The sequence below is a fragment of the Miniopterus schreibersii genome (assembly GCF_964146895.1).
Source record: "Miniopterus schreibersii genome assembly, chromosome: 13".
NCBI classification, from domain to species: Eukaryota; Metazoa; Chordata; class Mammalia; order Chiroptera; family Miniopteridae; genus Miniopterus; species Miniopterus schreibersii.
In genome coordinates this window covers 27,468,906-27,487,873 of record NC_138113.1, presented here as the reverse complement: position 1 = coordinate 27,487,873, position 18,968 = coordinate 27,468,906, and positions in this window count along the sequence as shown.

Here is an 18,968-nt window from a genome sequence, read left to right as displayed (position 1 = left end):
AGCACGCTCCTTCCCTGGTGTTCCCGGCCTGCTCCGTCCCGCACGCTCCTTCCCTGGTGTTCCCGGCCCGCTCCCTCCAGCACGCTCCTTCCCTGGTGTTCCCGCGGCCTGCTCCCTCTTGATGGCCAGTTGCCGCAAGTACCCCCTTTTTCGGAACTCTCAGCTTCCTGTATGATACAGCTCCCACTCTCCAAACTTCCTCTCTCTCCCATTACTTACCACATGTTGTTGTTTTTCCCCTTTAAACATTTATCACTTTCTGGCATTTTATCTAACATACACTTTACTTATGTAGTTTGTTTATTACGTTTCCTTCCCTAGAATGTAAGATTTATGGGGGAAGGAATTTTATCTCTTTCATTCATTACTGTAGCTTCTAATATATAAAAATGTTCTTTATAAATAGTAGAGTCTCAAATATTCTTGCTGAATGAATACATTTTATCACAGTATCCTCTGCATTTCTCTATTACAATACCTAATCAATTATTTTATAAACAAAATAGTTACTTTTTTAAAATTTTTATCTGTAGCTATAGCTATATACTCTGCTTGTAGCATGCAATTTAGTACATTTTATAAAAAGGCGCATAAATGTGTTTAGTAGAAACTTAAAATCATCATTTGATGGATTGTTGATATTGTAGTTTTCTTTGCCACTATTCTCATTAAATGCAAAATGATTATTCCTTTTTGGATTCAATTTTAGCAAAGGCTTTATGAGTTATTTGAATAAACAATGTTTCATTGATTTTTATTTATTCTTGGAATGTTTGCAATGTTATTTATATATTGATTCATGAATGTATGTCTGTTTTTATGAATGTATTTAGATATGTCAGTATATCCAGAGTTGCTGACAGATGATGATAATTATTTATTATTGCATATAGCATTAGATAGTAATTATTGTTCCTGGGAAAAACTAATACAATACCACATATCAGCTAAAATAGTCTAGTGACAGAATCCAACTGATGCCTGCTATTTTTCATGCACTGAAACAGGAAAGGGTTGAGTGAGTGAATCAATTAATAGATGCTTGTTGAATAAGTGGACAAAAGTAATAGGTCTCAGCTGGTAAAAATTTCAAATGGTTCATCTCCCCCATCCCCTACTGAAGTTGACATAATTATTTATTATAGTTTTCTTTGAATTAAAGTTCACCAAATTTCTATTTTATTTCTTGTTCTTTGTGCCTTTAATAGCTTTTTGGACGCTATTTTAATATTGTTCTGTGTGCCTCAATATTAAAGGTGGTTTATTTTGAATTTTCATGGTGTTTGTGATTTAAAAACAAATTACTTATTTTTCTGTGATACCTGGTTAGCATGTGTCTCTTGCCAACTTTAAGGTGAGGAATAGCTTTCATTTGCAAGTCTGCAAAACATACCTGGCTTTTTCTCCTCAAGAGCTGTGAAAGGTATAAGCCTTTATTTACAAGCTAATAAGTTAGGCGGCAATAGTTTCTGACTCAAGAGACCCCTGAGACAGAGAGCTGAAGACAGACCATCACTCACAGCAATTGCATGAGCCAGAGTAGCAGCGATTTTGTGCCAGTTAGCTGAGCCCTGGCTTCCACAGGGCAAAACAAAGGGGGCTAAATGCCACCTGCACATGCAGGAGGTTGTGCTACAGGAGAGGAGCCTTGAGATGAAGAACTCGAAGCTTTTATAATGGCCAAACATGCCTGCCCTTTGCTGCAGGAGGAGGCACCTGCCTACTCTCCAAGATTATAAGCAAACCTGCCCTTGGCTCTGGAGAGATGCCTTCTTTCTATCTTTCAGGATTGTTTACTCTTCAAATATCTCTGAAAAGTTCACTTGGGACAAAGAGGAGAAACACTGGAGATTCACGGAGAATTGTCTCCTGACACTTATTTTCCCAAGTGTAGTCTACGTGGGCTGTTATTCTGCATGCAATGAAATCTGCCTCCTGAACCCCTAAATGTCAGGGGTGCTATGAAGTTTATAATTTGGCCTACAAATTAAAATTCATAGAAAGTTTAATTATTAAGACATAGAATGGTTCATCAACTCTCGGTGTTTGAATGAAATCTGCTGTGATTTGAGGCCTCTAAGGACCAAATGATGGTCTTGTCTTCCCTTGGTGGCTGATATATTTATTTGCCATTTCTCCTGACAAGATTTAAATCTTTGAAACAGAGAAATTGTTCCGTTAGAGTTTGACAATGAGGGTCAAAGTTTGATGTTGGATTTAATGTGCTTGTAATATCTAATGTGACACAGTGAACTAAATTATTCTGATCATGATTGAAGTAAAACCTCTTCAGCACATATTTTTGTACTAGGCACATTGTTCATTGTTGTTTTTTTTTTTATATTTTATCTCTTTTATTTCTAATGGCAACGTTAACAGTTAGATAGTGGATCAGGCAAACTTTTGGGAATATAGCATGTAGCATAGAGATGTTGAGAAACCAAAGCAAAGGAATTCAAATATATATCTATTGTCAGCAAGGAAAGAGCAAAACAACATTCTGCCTCTAGAAGGCACTACTCAACCTCCTTGTTCTTTCTACACAAGAGCAAAAATTCTATAGTGGTGGCCGTCAGGTAAGCTAAAATTTAAAATTGACAACCTGACACACTTTTTCATGACAATGCTAGAAATAGCTGGTATCAATAAAGCTACTTTTCCTGCATCACTGGCCATCTCAGTGTTATAAGCTAACTTCCTGGCAGGATCTCTGAGCTGAAACCTAAAGTACAATGTCATGTTGATATTATGTCTTGTTTTCCTTTGATTTTGTAACAGTTTGTGTTTACCTTAAGAGTTAAAATGTAATATTATGTATATTTCTACCTTGAGTACTAAGCATAGGACGTGGTGTATGTAGCCTTCAAGGAGTATGTGATTCATCAAATTGAAGTGGAAGTCAGACAGACACAGCTGCGTAATTCGGACAGTGTCTTACAGAGCTGTTGGCATCAGTTTCAATGCTCTTCAGGGGAAACTGGATTTTATTCTCCTATTTTTGGATGGGCTACATCTTCCCTAAACAGACTTATGTATAGGATGGTAATTAAATGCCTTTAAAGGGCTTCCCCCCACCCCTCAATTATAGGATTTGTTCTTCTGGAAAGAGCCAAGGATGGTGAAAGGTCCTGGTAAAATGTGACTTTTATGTAGTCACATTCCATTCTGCATTTATTGCAGAATCTATGGTGGTTGTTTTGACCATTATTCTAATAAGAATCACTTAAGAATTATTAAATCCCTGGCTTTACTTCACCCCAGAAAAATTAAATTAGAACCTTTGGGAGCAAGCAATAGTACTGTTGAATCTCCCCAAGTGATTCTAACCTGCAGTTAGGAAGGATAGCTACTGGACTAATTTGTCTGTATGGCAGAAATCAATGTCATCTGTACACTTAATTATCACAAGTGACGTTGCACCAAACTATGGATAACTAAACCTAAAAATTTAATGAAATGTTCAAAGAAGAGGAGGAGAGAGATATGACGCATCAACAATATTTGAAGAAATAATGCTAACTTGACAATTATGTCAGCTCAGAGTTAAAAAAGCTATAAGAACCTCAACCATAAGCCAATGAAAAACACTACAGGTAAGCACAACATAGCAAAACAAACAATAACGAAAGGCATACTCAGAGTCTTCCAGGAAAAAGTCACATTTCCCTTTACAAATAAAGGATTAACAACCAGAAATTATGCAAGTTGGGAAAGAATGGAATAAGGTCAATGTAAAAAAATAAAATAATTGCAAACTTAAAAAAAATTAAGCTAAAAATATCCATATGAACTACAAGGAAATGAGAATGTGTTCAGACCAAAAACAAACAAAATCTTAGGAGGATGCATCAGCAGCAGACCTCCACTAGGGAATTTCATTAGAGAAAGGGAAAATGATCACAGAAATAAAGGAGAGAATAAACAACAGAATGAATGTAAATAAAGACTGTCCTAAGTGTTTGCCCTGGCTAGTTTGCTCAGTGGTTAGAGCGTCAGCCCACGACTGAAGGGTCCCAGCTCTGATTCCAGCCGAGGGGGCGCACCTCTGCTGCAGGCCCATCCCTGGCCCAGGTCTGGGCACGTGCGGGAGGCAACCAGTCGATGTGTTTCTCTCACATCGATGTCTCTCTTTCTTTCTCTCTCTCTCTCTCTCCACTCTCTCTGAAAAGCAATGGAAAAAATATCCTCTGGTGGGGATTAAAAAAAAGAGTAATTATGTTTATGGATAAATGTATATAATAGTATGTATAAATGTATTATAAAAATGCATGAAATAAAAGTATTAACATTGTAAACTGTGGTAAGAAGTAACTGGAGGAAAGTGTTCTCAGTTTTTAGTATTTTCAGTAATATTTTAAAATGAATAAATTGAATATGATTGTAACTGGCCAATATATATTTCAGCCTCTAAGATTAAAAGATTTAACTACTCAGGTAATATAGAATTAATGTATAATTAAGAAGAAGGTAAATAGAATAACAACATTAATTAATCCAAAAGACAGAAAGATAGGAGTGGAGGAAAAAAACCCATAAAATAGAAACACAGTAGACATAAATCAAAATATATATTATTATAAATATTCTAAAAATATTAAATACTCATTAAAAGTTATGATTGTAAAAGAGATTTAAAAACATATGTGCTGCTTCTCAGAGGACACCTTAAATATGAGTATGCAAATGCTTAAAAATAAAAAGATTTAAAAAATATATATGAAACAGTTATCAAATGAAAATTGGCATAGCTATACTAATATCATACAATGTAGATATTAATGTCATAACCACTAGACATAAAAACGAACAAATATAGATAAGCACTATTTGACAGAAATAAATTTTAAATCGTTGTGGGAGATACTAAATCACATACCTCATAAACCTTGTACAAGCCAACAAAAATGCAGTAAGGACAGAGAAACCATAAAAAAAATGAAATGGGTATAAACAATCATGTAAAACACCTATCCATAAAAGACAAAAACATGTTCATTTCAAAAGCATGTTAGATATATATTTTCTTCATATTTGAATCATAAAGCATATCTGAATAAAACTTAATGGATGAAATGATATTTAGGCTGTTTTCTGACCATAGGGGGAAAAATAACAAAAGATAATTAGAAAGTCTCCAATTGTTAGAAATTAAACAACATGCTCCCAAACAACCCATGGGCCAAAGAAAAAACACACAATAAAAATTAGAAAATATTTTAAAGAGAAAGATAATGAAGACAGAGTGTATTAACATTTGTGGGAAACCACAAAAACAGTGCCTAGATGGTAGTTTATAGCCTTAAATAGACATATATAGCAGAAAAGAGCAAAGATGAAAACCCAATAATCTAAGCTTCCATCTCAAGATACTAGGAGATATGTTTAGGAAACAAAAACAAATAGAAGAAAGTAATAAAGATAAAAGAACTTAATAAAAGAGAAAGAACACCTGGAAGAGAGCATTTACACAAGAGGTGGTTCTTTGAAAACATGAACGGCCTCAGTGAAATGCTAACAGTGCTGATCAAGGAACTAATGAAACATGTACACGTTACCAATATCAAAAGCACGAAGTACTTCTACTCCAGACCTTGCCCCCATGAAAATAAAAATAAGGGGGTATTTACAGTAACACATGTGACAATTTTTGAGAGAAAAAAAACCTTGAAAACTATAAGCAAGATTGACACAATAAGAAAAAAACTTATGAATAGTCCTGTTCCTATATTGATTTTTTAAAATACAATGATTAAAATCCTCCTCAGAAAGATGATTGTTTCACCAGAAAATGTGTCTAAAATCAGACACAAATCAAGCTAAACTTTTGGGTATAGTCCAGATTGTGTGTGTGTGTGTGTGTGTGCGTGTGTGTGTGTGTGTGTGTGTGTGTGCGTGTGTGTGTGTGTGTGTGTGTGTGTGCGTGTGTGTACACAGTCATCTTTTGACATCTGCAAAACTTGATACCAAAATATGAGCAGAAAGATTCACATAACTTTTTCTTCATGTAATTCTTTTCCTCATTTTTTACAAGGATATTTTAATCATAATTATTTCAAAATCCTTATATGCTCATGGGATAATTCTCTTAATTTTCATCTTGATTTCAACACTTTGGGTATTTCTCATATTTTTTTTTCTAGGCATGTAGAGAGCCTCCAGATTATGCAGTCTTCTACCAGAGAAGGCCCATTCTTTTCCAGATAAATGGAGTGGCAAGCAAATAATTCCCCGTTGAATGGAGTTTAGTAGAGACAGGGCTGCAGTTTTAGGAAGGCTCGGTCGACTTCTCCCTCTAATCCTTAGCTCAGAGATTCCCCAGATTTTCAATTTAGAATTTAGCGGATTCACGAAGACTGTTTCCCTGTGACATCCAGGCTTTATAGCAACATTACCAGAATACTCTGGAAAATTCTTCTGTTTTTCACTATGTTCTATTTAAAATTGTGCCTGCCACTCCACACCGAGTCAGAATTTGGCTAATGCCTTGAAAAGAAAATCGACAGTATGTTTGAAGCCATTCAAGTGTCCAAAGCAGTCTATTTAGGCCAGGCATCAGCCAACTGCAGCCTGTGGGCCAGTCCAGCACACTGACTTTTTCTACCACCTGTGAGCTAAGAATGGTGGTTAGATTTTAAATGGTTGGAAATAAAAATAAAGCACTATTTTATATAATGTAAAATTACAGAAAATTAAAATTTCAATGCTCACAGATTTACTGTAACAGCCACAACCATTCATTTACATATCATCTAGGAGTACTTTTGCTACAATGACAGAATCGAGTAGTCACAACAGAAACTATATAGCTGCAAAGCCAAAATGTTTATTCTCTGGCCCTTAACAACAACAAAATATCACTATCCCTTGCTCTAGTCTATAAAACCACCCAAAGTTCTGGCAGTTTCTATGTCCCTTTGCAAAGCCCAGATTCTCATTGAATGCCTACAGAAAAAAAAAGTGATTTCAGATTGTAAAGTCATCATTCACAATTCTCTCACTCCAAAATCTTTGCCCCTTAAATGTTTTATAATTTCTTTAAACATACATAAATATTTCTACCTGTATTTTACTATTCTATCTTTTTTTTCTTGATGGAAGCAATCACATACCACAAACTACTCCAGTCTCTTTGCAAGTGGAAAACAACTATTAATTTTAAGAGCTGTATTTCATTTTAGGCATGAAACACAGCCCAAAATGGGCATGTTTCATTTTGCTTATTTTAGGAGGAATCCAGGGGGAATAGAAAAGGTAGAAATTAAAAATATTTGGGTCATTGAAGAGTTTTTGATGTAAAAGGAATAGAAAACATGTTCTAATTCAATTCCTTATTTTGCAGATTAGTAAATCATAGGTCAGAGAGGTGTGAGCAGTTTGTCAGGACCTGTCTTTAGATTTCAGTGGTCAAGGCTCAAGTCCTAAACCTCTGGTCTAGAAGACTCCCCTCTATTGCCTTCTGCCTCTGCATGACCTTCACTGTACTTGCTCATATGTGTATATGTTTAGTTGGAATGTTAAGCTGTGTGTGTTTGTGGGTGTCTATGTATGTGTCTGTGTGTATACACCCCCTAAGACCTATGTATATTTGTGTTACTGACACAGATAATGCTCTGATATTTGAAGTTATTGAAAATTATCTTTCAAACTCTTGGGCTTGTGTTTTTCCCAAGAGAGAACATTGTCTTCTTGCCTGTTCAGTACAATGAAATCACCGAGGGTGTTTTTAGGTCAGCGTGACTTCATCCAAAGTAATTTAAATATTATTTTTCAAGTGAAGGTATAATCTATTATTTTAAAAGGAGGGTAAATGAGAAAAATGCTGACCATTTCATTGTGCTAGTGTCACTACAATCTACATTTTTATTCAATGTATCAATTAACTACAAATTTACTTACAGCTTGTCAAAAAAGTTTTTAAAATTTTGTTCAGCTTTTATAATTTTAAGCATAGTTTATCCTTTAAAACATAATTATACTGTACTTGTCTCTATATTGCTAGTTAGATAGCTACAGACTGGCATATCCCATATAGAATACAGTGGAAGCACTAAAATAAATACATTTATTATTTTAGAAATTGACCAAAAAATTAGACCAAGACTGATGCATACCAAATGCATTTTATACCTAACCTTCTCATGAGCACTAAATGATATCAACCAAAATTATTTAGTTGAATGTATTTTGGTATCCAGGACAGGTGTACCAGACTATCATTGATAAGAGTTAAAACATTTATATTTAGAAATTAATTCAAATTTTCAAGTTTTTCACAAAACCTTTTAAAATTAAATATTTCAGCTCCTCATTCTCTATTACTAAAGTGTATTGCAATAGGGCAGAACTAAGGACTGGGGTATAATCAGAAAACATTTATTTTGTTAGTGTTCTTGTTCCTACTGACCTTAGTAATCACTAATAAATATTGATCAAAGCATTTTCTCTTAATATGCCTTTTTTCTGTGAATAGTTTAATACCAGGCAGGGCATACAGTACACAATCATTGAAGAATTAATTGGGTAACTGAATTGATGCAAAATTATGAAGACCAAGATAAATATAAAGTGCCCTGGCCAGCATTGCTCAGTGGTTAGAGCATCTGCTTGCACACTAGTGTGGGAGGAGGAAGAGTGACAGTAAAAAGAGCCAATAAACTTGTAACAATACTTCAGAGAAAGGAGCAAAGTTTAGATTTGGCTTATAATTTTGCTGAGCAAATGCAAAAAAAAAAAGGCCCACAGGAGAAAATCTAGACTTTTCTATGGAGGGAGATACCCAGGACTTGATACTATATTTAATTTTTTTAAAAAAGGAGAGAAATAGAGACACAGTCCCAGGTTATACATTTCAGGGGTTGAGAGTGTGTTTGTATGTTTATCCATAAACACAAGAGAGACAAGACAAAACAAAGCATTTTTAAAAACAAATCAGATTATTGGAGCTTTCTTAATTAGTGAAAATCATATCAAAATAGAAATAAAGACACAAAAAGCTTCTCTCTCTGTCTTGGAATAGCAATATGAAATTAAGGGTGACAAAATTTCCTATTCAGGGATGCTATTCTGCTTTGAAATTTACTCATACACTCTGATATGTTAGAAAGGTAATGCCCTCTGTAATGTAGTCTTTATGATGCACAGTGTGACTGGCAGGGTTTAAACATAGCATTTAGTTGCAATATTACCCCAAATTATCCTAGCAGGGAGAGCCGAGGCAAACCACCAATTTTGTCTCCACATGTATTCCAGATACGGAAAAATGGATAAATTGGCTTCTTTTGTGCTTTCTTTGCTGCTTGTCTTTATGAGCAGTGAAACTGTGGACGGCGATTTCAGCTCATAAAGAGACTTCTAGAGGGAAGCTGCAGGAGTCAGCACCCCGTGGGACCACCTGGACTGCAGGGGAGCCCAGCAGTCATCATGCGGGAGAGGGTGGGTGTAGATTAGGTCAGAGGTAGTTATTTTAAGCACCGAGCTCCAAGTGTCTGAACTTCATTGAGGAAAAGGAAAGCCCAGGAATTGTGGGCAGCCTAGGGAAGATTAATTTGGCTCTTCAAATGGCTGTTACCCAAAGAGTTATCAATGGGTTTCAAAGACTTAATTAGGAATGATTTTACAGGTTTCTATCACTGTAACTGTATGATCCTCAATAAGTCACTCAACCACCCTGTGCCTCAGATTCTTTTTCTGCAAAATGCAGATAATGTCAAAAGATCAGAGAGTAAGTGGGGAGATCACATGAGGTCTCTCCTCACTTTAGGATGTATAGTGCTATGATTCACAAAGCCCTCTAATAATGTAGTGCACAAAGGCCTATAACTACAATGAGGTGCTCCTGTAAATCTTTAACCTTTAAAATTGTGGCCACTTACCTCCTACCTGTATGTTTAACAGCATTCAAGATTCTCAGCTAGCTCTTCTCTCATTTGGAGATAATTTAAAAAATCCTTGATTGGTTATGACTAAGCATTAAGTACCTATCTCTTAGGGTGGTTATGAGGATTGAATGTGTTAGTGCATTACAGCTCTTAACCTACTGCTTGACATATGCTTAGTGTTCAATACGTATTACTGTTGGTGGGCGTGCTGATGGTCATCATTGACATGGCATCATCAACCTCTCTGCTAATTCACTTCAACACGATACATGAATTCCTTGATGCCAGTAGTAAGTGCCAGAGTTTCTTCTTCTCGCTGTGGATCACTAGTGTGTCACCTTGCTTCTCTTTTGTAGCTTGGCTTTATTTCTTGTTTTTGATCCTAAGCTTGACTCCTCAGCTCTTCTAGGAACAAAATATTTCTGAAAGGGCTCTTGGGTGTCTGGTGTGTTTGGATTCCTGATGCCTGTTGTGACTTTTCTGATGCTTCTGTTGGCTTAAGTCTACCATCTGGTGTCCAGCTCTTCTCTCTATTGCCTCCAGTGTCTCCCTCACTACACCTGCCCAGTTTTCGTGGTCTCCAGGGAAGCTGCTGACAGATTGTACTTCTTTCCTAATTTCTGAAAAATTCAGAAATAAGAGAGAAGTCAGAATACCACCTTTCATAGGGATGATATCGGAGAGTGTGGGTTTAGGTAGGAGATAAACACACTTCCTACCAAGGAAACTCAGCAAGACAAGGTGGGGATGCCTACTGCTGGAGGAAACGAGATGGAAGAGAACAGTGTGGGGCTGAGTCAAGGATGCCCTGGTTTTTCCTTGAATTTGCCAATTAGACAACTGAATAAAAGATTAGAAGTGTCCTTAAGAAAAAAGAGTCCTCCCTCGTTTGGGGGAACTAGAAGTGGGGAATATGCATCCCCTTCACGTATGTGACATCCTTGCTCTCTCCTGATTGTCCGCACTGTCCTTCGCAAGGCCTGCTTGCTAGGTCTTGGCCACATTCAGACTAAAGCCTGTAAGAATCATGAAGATTTTCTAAATTTTATTTGGGATAGTAGTAAGAGAATAATATAAGCTCTCTATAAAACTTTTACTTTTTTATGGAGTTCTATATTTAAGTAAATAGAATACAAGATTGTGTTTATAATATAAATTTAGCAAACATAATATTTGGCGTTAATTAAAAACAGACTCGAGAGAGAGAGAGAGATGCTGAAAATGCAACATCTGCCCTTAAGACAAAAAAAAGAGTGTTTATGGAAAAAACAAAGAATAGGCTTATGTGAGTCATTTTGTAAAGGCAAGAGATAAAGAAAATAATTTCTGAGTATGGGCATTAATTTACTATTTGTCATATTTTCCTATGTTATGATCATCTCCTTTAAAACAGGTGACTCGGGGTAATATTCTTGCTGCCGCTTTGTCTCAGTGTTATGTCCTCTAACAACTTCTCTTTTTCATTGTACAAGACGGTGCTGCCGGTCACCATCAGGCACTTTCAGGATTTGGATTCATTAAAATATTTTAATAGGGATGAAAAATATTTCATTTCAAAGTGTGTCCTAAGGGTTCCACAGAAATCAGTAACAAACAATAAATTAACAGAAAAGGAAATTAACATAATGTCAAGCAGTAAAACAATGCAAATAAATTACATGGGTTTTATCTCTAGTAATTATGTTAGAAAAATGAAGCAGGAGACCTGACGGGACTTGGGTGGTTTGCTTCCCGCTGTTAGAATCTCCGTGACTGTGTGGGGTGACGGTGGTGTGAGCATCTCACTTGACAAGGGATAGGCCAGTTCTACTCCTGCAATTATGTTCTTTAAAGCACATTTACAACCACAGCCAATATCCCAGAGTTGTCCTAGAGGCACCCAGAGCTCTTGCTGACCTACACGATCACAATAGGCAGCCTTCATTGAGGATTTACATTGACTGAGCCAAGCATGAGCTAAGCAGTTGCATGGCATATCTCACTTAATCTTTTAACTATTCTGTAACCTAGGTATATAGTATTATTCCCACTTTATAAAAGTCATTTAAAAAAAAACTTCAGCTCAAAGAAGTTATGTATTTTGTGTAAGAAACACATCACTAGAAATAGTCAAAGATAAAAATTTAAATTCTTCTCTGTCTGGCTCCTAACCATCGTTTAAGCCAATAGATTTCAAATTTATTTACCAGGACATGAGCAAATAAGATACACTGGAGAATAAAGAAAAAATATTAAGATATATACTTTTAAGTTTATCTCATTCATTTAAATTTTTATTTTTGTGTATGTTTTAGAACACAAATGATGTATTATTAGTAAAGTAGCATATATAGATATTTATAAAGTGCATATGTATGTAAATTTAGTATGTTGGTCCAATTTTATTATGTATTATTTTAATTTTCATTGATATGGATACATGATAAACCCTGAGGCTGGCTCTGACTCAGCTGTATTTGCAAAAGTAACATAATAAGTTTTTGAGTAATGGCATAATGTCTTCAGATTTCCTGTACTTCACATCAAATAAAACTTTTGAAATGGAGAGTGAAGGGAAAAACTCATTCTTTTTCCTTCTTTTCTCAGAGATCTGGAATATCAGTTATGTGGAATCTGTCCAAAACTTTAGGAATGCACGTTTTTCAGGGTTGTTTTTACTTTGCAACATGTTAAAATTTAATAAAACAAAGATTTTTTAACACATGACATTACTTTTTTTTTCTTGAAAGTAGGCATTATCCAAATGCTTTTTACATCCATTTTTTTCCTCTAAAAACTATTTTTTGGCATTTTGAATGTGAAATTTGATCATTCCCATGTGACAATATATGATGTTTTAGAATAAAAGCATTCAACCTCTGGCAAAGACTCAAAGAAGAGTATTCTTCACCATACTTCTTGCGTGGCAAGAACTAACTTCCAATATCAGAAGGGTTTTAGAAAAAAGGCCTGCGATCTGAAAAATGGAAGTAAAGAAGATGAGTGAACTCAGCTAAGCTCTAGTAGGATTGTTAAAGTATTTGCGAAGTCTGATTTGGATGTAATTCCATTTATTCCCTTTATCAGTGGTGAGCATTTCAGTGCCACGCTTTCAGATGACATCAGTGCATTTTATCCCAGCGCTCTAGAGAGCACAGGGCCAGGCGGCGCCAAGGCTGATGAACACATTGTGCGCGAGGCCGAGCACACGCCACAAAGCCTACCCCGTGGCGCGGCCGGCAGGCAGCCTGCGGGACGGTGCCGGCGCTCGGCCCCGGCTCGGCCCCGGGGGGACGGCAACGCACGCGCTCCGGTGGCCAACATTCAGCAGTGAGTGCGCACAGTGACTGTGAGGAACATCAGAAGCCGGTGTGAGCACCCGATTGCTCTTATCAGAGTTTGTCGGTATCGAAATGTGAGCTACATTAATCCTGTAGGTATATTCAAGCTACTTAATCTACTCTCCTTCTGCATCTTCAGAAAGATTAAATTACTCTCAACAGATTGAAAGCATCAAACATGTATTCTGACATAGTCATACCTTTATTATTTTAAACCTTAAAATGTTGAGTAAGTCTTTTACTTTTATGTCTTAGGAAAAATATAGACACGTTTTAACTAGTTTCAGTTCTTTAAAGAATTATCCCCCCTTTTTTGGGCTAGCACCATCTATCATTAAAAAAATCCTGTGTGTGTGTCACATAGTTCTGTCGAGATCGATTAGAATGAGAGAAAAAGTTATTCCGTAGCCAGTAACTAACAAAGAAAGATTTTTCTGTATTTGTTTTACTGAACAAGAGGTTAATTATCTCCATTTTCCAGTACCTGCAATTTAATTTATTAAATATACTGTGTTGAACACAAGTTTGCAGCCACATTATCTTATAACATCCTCCTTTGGTTGCCACCTTTTCCTGACACCACAGACATTATACCCGAAAGAAGAATGGTTCCCCGCTTAATTTACTGATGTGTTGGTACAGGACACATCAGTAAAAACCCAACTTTGAAAACATGAAGACAGATTGACAGAACAGAGAAGCAGTGATTCTAACTGGAAATTATCAGTATTTGTTGTTGGGATAAACATCAGTTATTTTGGAAAATATAATTGTACTTATCCAATGTTCATCTGAATCAGCTTGAAAAACCAGAATTCATATAAGGGAATAAAGAAGGCACAAGCAATGCTGTGATTTCCCAGCATAAATTACCCATACTCCTTGGATTGTGAAATAAACTGAATACACCCATTTCATACGACTCAGAATTATATGTTATGGAGAGGAAGGTTTTACTTTTTTCCCCCTCCCAAGAAAATGAAATGATTAAAATGCATTTTTCTAAAGAAAAAGACAGGTTGGTTAATCGTGAGTATTTTTGAGATGTTTTCTTTTTGTGGGCTTCTTCCTTGGGGAAAAATGGCATAGCCAGAATCTAAAGGTAAAGGCTCCTCAGTCCTTTACAAAAATTAATGTATATCAATTAAATGCAAAACTGTCATATGTCAATGGGAGGTACTAATATATTTACTTTTATAAACCAGTATAGAATTCTACTTATCTTTTACAAATTTAACTTTATTTAAAAATGTTACATATTTTACAATTAATGAATAATGATATGTAATTATTAAATAAATCCATACTTTATTCAGGTTTCCATTATTTTTACTTAATGTCTTTTTTTTTTTTTCTGTTTGAGAGCTCATTCAGATCACATTACATTTAGTTGTCTTTTTATTCTCCTTACAGTGTATTTTTCACAAACATAGGTATATGAGAATAAATAAATAAAAATAAAATTAATATATACAAAATATATCTTATTAAACTCAATATATTCATGTTTTTAATTTTTATGTACACAATTACATTATTAGGTAACTAGAGCAAATTTTCTATCTTTCTTTATTCTCATATACCTATGTTTGTTTTTATAATAAATAATTTATGAAGTTTTTTTAAAAATAAAAGGTGAACTTACGGCATACTATAAACAATAAAAATAAACTAGCTATTAAGTTATGCTTGTTATAAATTAAAATATAGAGAAGTGAAAGTGCTCTTGAGTGGTATAATGAAAGGTGAGTTCAATTATTATTTATCGATTTAAAAATTGTGCATCTTTTATATCTACCTAATTATTGCATTTGCATTACAAGCATACAAACTTCAAACTCTAATAAATTACAAAGAAATTTGTCATAAAATTTTATAAAAGAAATTCAAACCGATGTGAAATAACACTTTTCAACTTGACTATTCTCTTTGAAACAGAAAAAACCACACATTATAAATATGCAATGCATGCTCAGAGGGGAAAAATATTATATACATTTTACTTAACTGGGAACCAGGAAATTAATGTCAAGATGCTGGTGTCATTCCCAGTGAGGTATATTAGCAATGATTTGATTTTAATATTTATTATCCTTTAGTCACATTTTTCATCTTTAATATCAATCTTTAAATCTTTTAAAATGTTGTAGTTTATTGTCTGGATGCACATCTAAGTTTATTAACGTTAGAAAAGAAATAACCAGAATAGAAGTAACTCAAAACAGAGAGCATGGAGGCTTAACAATATCATCAGAGCAACTTTCTTTCCTGCATTCCAGCTAGAACTAGAAAGCATCCCTTCACTAGAATGCATCAGCCGGCTCAGTGGGCGACATATCCCTCACTGAATAATTTTTATAATATTGGGATATCTGGGATATTAGTATATTTGATTCAAATATTTGATTCCTGTCAATTTTCAGAAGTCATAGAGTTGCTAATTTATTAATGAAAATATTATGTTAATGGTGATACATGTTCTAAAGAAGACTGTTTCATCATGTACAGAGAACAAAACATTTCCAAGAGTATAGGGATAATTTTACTATGAATGCAGAGGAACAGCTATAGCAGCCGCAACAGTAAGAGTAACTGCAGAAAGCTGTCCCTGAAATACTTAGAAATCAAGACCTCAGGATACTTTAGAGTTTTCAGACTTATTTTGTTTGTAGAGTTGCTTACTGTGAAGCAACTTCTGGCACATTAGGCCTAATGAGAGCCTCAAGAACGCTTTCATTCACTGTGTACCGGTCTGACCTTGGCACAAACCATATACCATGACCCGTGAGAAACAACTTTGCTGCCTGAAGCCCTGACCTACTTCTTTGTTTTCTGTGATACCTCTTTCAAACTACTAGATCATTCCAAATGGTAGGCTGGTTTCGTTGCTAAGGTCTGAACAGTGACTACACAAGGCCATTAGAAGTGATCCACTCTGACCTGAATAAAATAAGAAGTGGTTTTCCTGTGTTACTCCCTTACCTATGTTGTCCCCTGGCATATTTACCTCACATCAGAGGCTCATGGTAAGAAATGAAAATATAATTAAACCCATAATACCTATTTTGAACAAGAGTCAGTTGTTTCTAATGTCCATTCTTGCTCCAAACTCAACAACCGCTGAAGTTTGAGAAAGAGCCAATCAGTATCACTCCTTCTTCCTGATTTTAGACTAACAAGAGTGATGAAGCCACAGGTAGAGACCATTTTCCTGATAAAGAAAAATTTGCCCTTGCCATCACATTTTGTGGTTACTGAAATTGGACAGGCTTATTTGGATCTAAGGCTATGGCTTTAATTCAGACACTTGAGCATTTCTCATCCTGAAACTCTGGGGCCTTTTTTTACATCACATGGCTGCAGTCATGCAGATGAAAGGCTCACAAGTGAGCACAAAGCAAAAGGTTGAGAAGCCACCATGAGCGATCCAGCTACTGAAGGCAAGAGTGTCTAGTAGAATCCTGTTTGGAATGACAACCCACCAGCAAGCTCAGCTTTGCTGAAGAAGCAGGATTGAGAAAAAGAAAAGCTGTACACTTCAATTATGTCTTCCTGCATTTTAAAAATGAAGGGGCAAGATCATTTTAAGTGGGCCACTTCTCTTGTTGAATAAGTGGAATGCGCAACACAAACCCGACTGAGGCCTGCACTTAGACGGGAGTAGGCAGTAATGAACCGCGTGTTGGTGTGTCTACCGGAGGAAGGAGAGACGTCTGCCAGCCAGGCATCTGGAGCAGGTGAGCCTCTGGACCCGCTTCCTGTTTCTAACAGCTGCACAAGCTGTTGGCCGGCGGCTTGAACTCGTGCCCCTCAACCTCAGTGATTGCGGCCTGCTTGGCTCTAGATCCTGGCATGTCTGCGCATAAAGTGCCGACTTGATTAGGGCCGTAAAAGGCCCGAGTGTTACCATCGAGCGTGCAGATGCAGCGCTTTCCTGGCCAAGCGCACTTCCTGGGCTGCAAAATAGTGCAGCTGCAGCCACTGTGTGCCGCCAGCGGGGACATTCTAGAAATCCTGATGCGTTAAACAGGGGCGCTGTCAGGGGTTGAGCCAGGCTAAACAGTTGCTATTTCAATTAGCTAGTGGGTAGATCTCTATAAATATGCCATTTTCCCCCTTAGAGGCTAAGTTATGTATTTAAAGTGAAAATATAATTTATAAAAAACAGCGAATTTGTAATTGCTTATTTAGCAATAATTTGCAGAGTTTTCTCCTAGCTTGTGTCTTTTGATTCTTCAAAGGGTTTCACTTAGAAAGTGGAAAGTTATTTTGGGGTCAGGGCTTCTAGTTCACCTGTTTCAAATGTATACAGGTACTTGCTGATTCATTAGCCTTGAAGGCAACATTTGTAGGTAATCTTTATATTTCAGTTCCTTAAAATTGACTCCGATCTGTTCAGATAATTCTGTTGAATAGCACAAGGAAGAACAGAATCAGCAAAGATATGCTAAATTAATATCACTTAATGATAATATAAATCCTGTATCAGTGTCAGAATTCGATAAGTACAGAAGTAATAAGCCAAACATAATCATACTAACTTATTTCAACTATTTACTAAAAAAAAAAGTCTTCAGATGACTGAAAAAAGAATATAACCGGCCTAAAGAAATAAATTTTTATAAATTTAGGAGTCATTAATACAGTGACATTTGATATATTAATTGAATATTATAAAGATCTATTATCAATCTATTTTAGCAAGTACCTGGTAGTTATACATATCATAAAAATTAAACATTTCAGCCATTCTTGTGATAGTACCATGACTATTTTCATCACCCTTAAACAGCTGTCCAGCTAATGTAATGTAACTAAATTGGTGAAAAATTAAACCTCTGATTGTTGCAGGTGTGATGGATGGAGCCACGAGAGACAGTCAGAATGAAACACGATTATCTGAAAATGACTTTGTGTGTATGTGTGCAGTTATTTAATGACACTCCATTTTAATTCCTATATACTTTGGTAATGATGCTTGTGTTGAACCTTTTATAAAACAGTGAACCAAACACTATTCATTTGTTTAAAAATTATTCTTTCATTTTCTTTTCTCTTTTTTAAGTATGCTCATTTATTTACTTTTGTAAGATAGGGATCGTATGCATATTGGCTGTATGTGGCTTGATGAAACAGGACATTAAAAAAGAACAAGGTGGCTGTTAGGAATAAGGTTTTTTCCATTCTCCCCAAAATGTAGTTAACCTTCGTCTGCACCTTGTCAGAGCAGTTATCTGATACATATAAACATTAAATTGGTATAAATGTAAATGTATATTTGCAGGTCTGCCCGGAATTTCTATCTGATTTGAACACTGGAAGTGCTCCTTTGAAAGGCTGATGTGTGTAGTCTTCTGGCGGGGGTGCGGGGGGGGGGGGGGGGATCTGATGTCATACACTCCTTGCAGGCAGGGAGAATTTTCTGAAAAGAATGCTGAAGAAAGAAAAGCATGATGGAGTGTTTGGTTCTAAAAGTTACTAAACAATTTGAAAATGTCAGGACACGCATTATTCTGTTTATATTAAACAACCTGTCAACCCAACATTTGTGAAAAATAACAGTGGTTATTTGTTTGGTATTTCCAATGTGTCTGCATTTAACTCAAATACTCACCCCTCTCCCCACCACCGAGAGCCTGCATTAAAAAAACTCTTTCAAACCATTTTGCACCCTCATGTCACATAACATTATTAATGTTTAAATTAAGAGAGAACTAAGTGATATTGCTCTTGCTGTAGGCTTAATGGTTATGTGCCCCCCAAATTCATA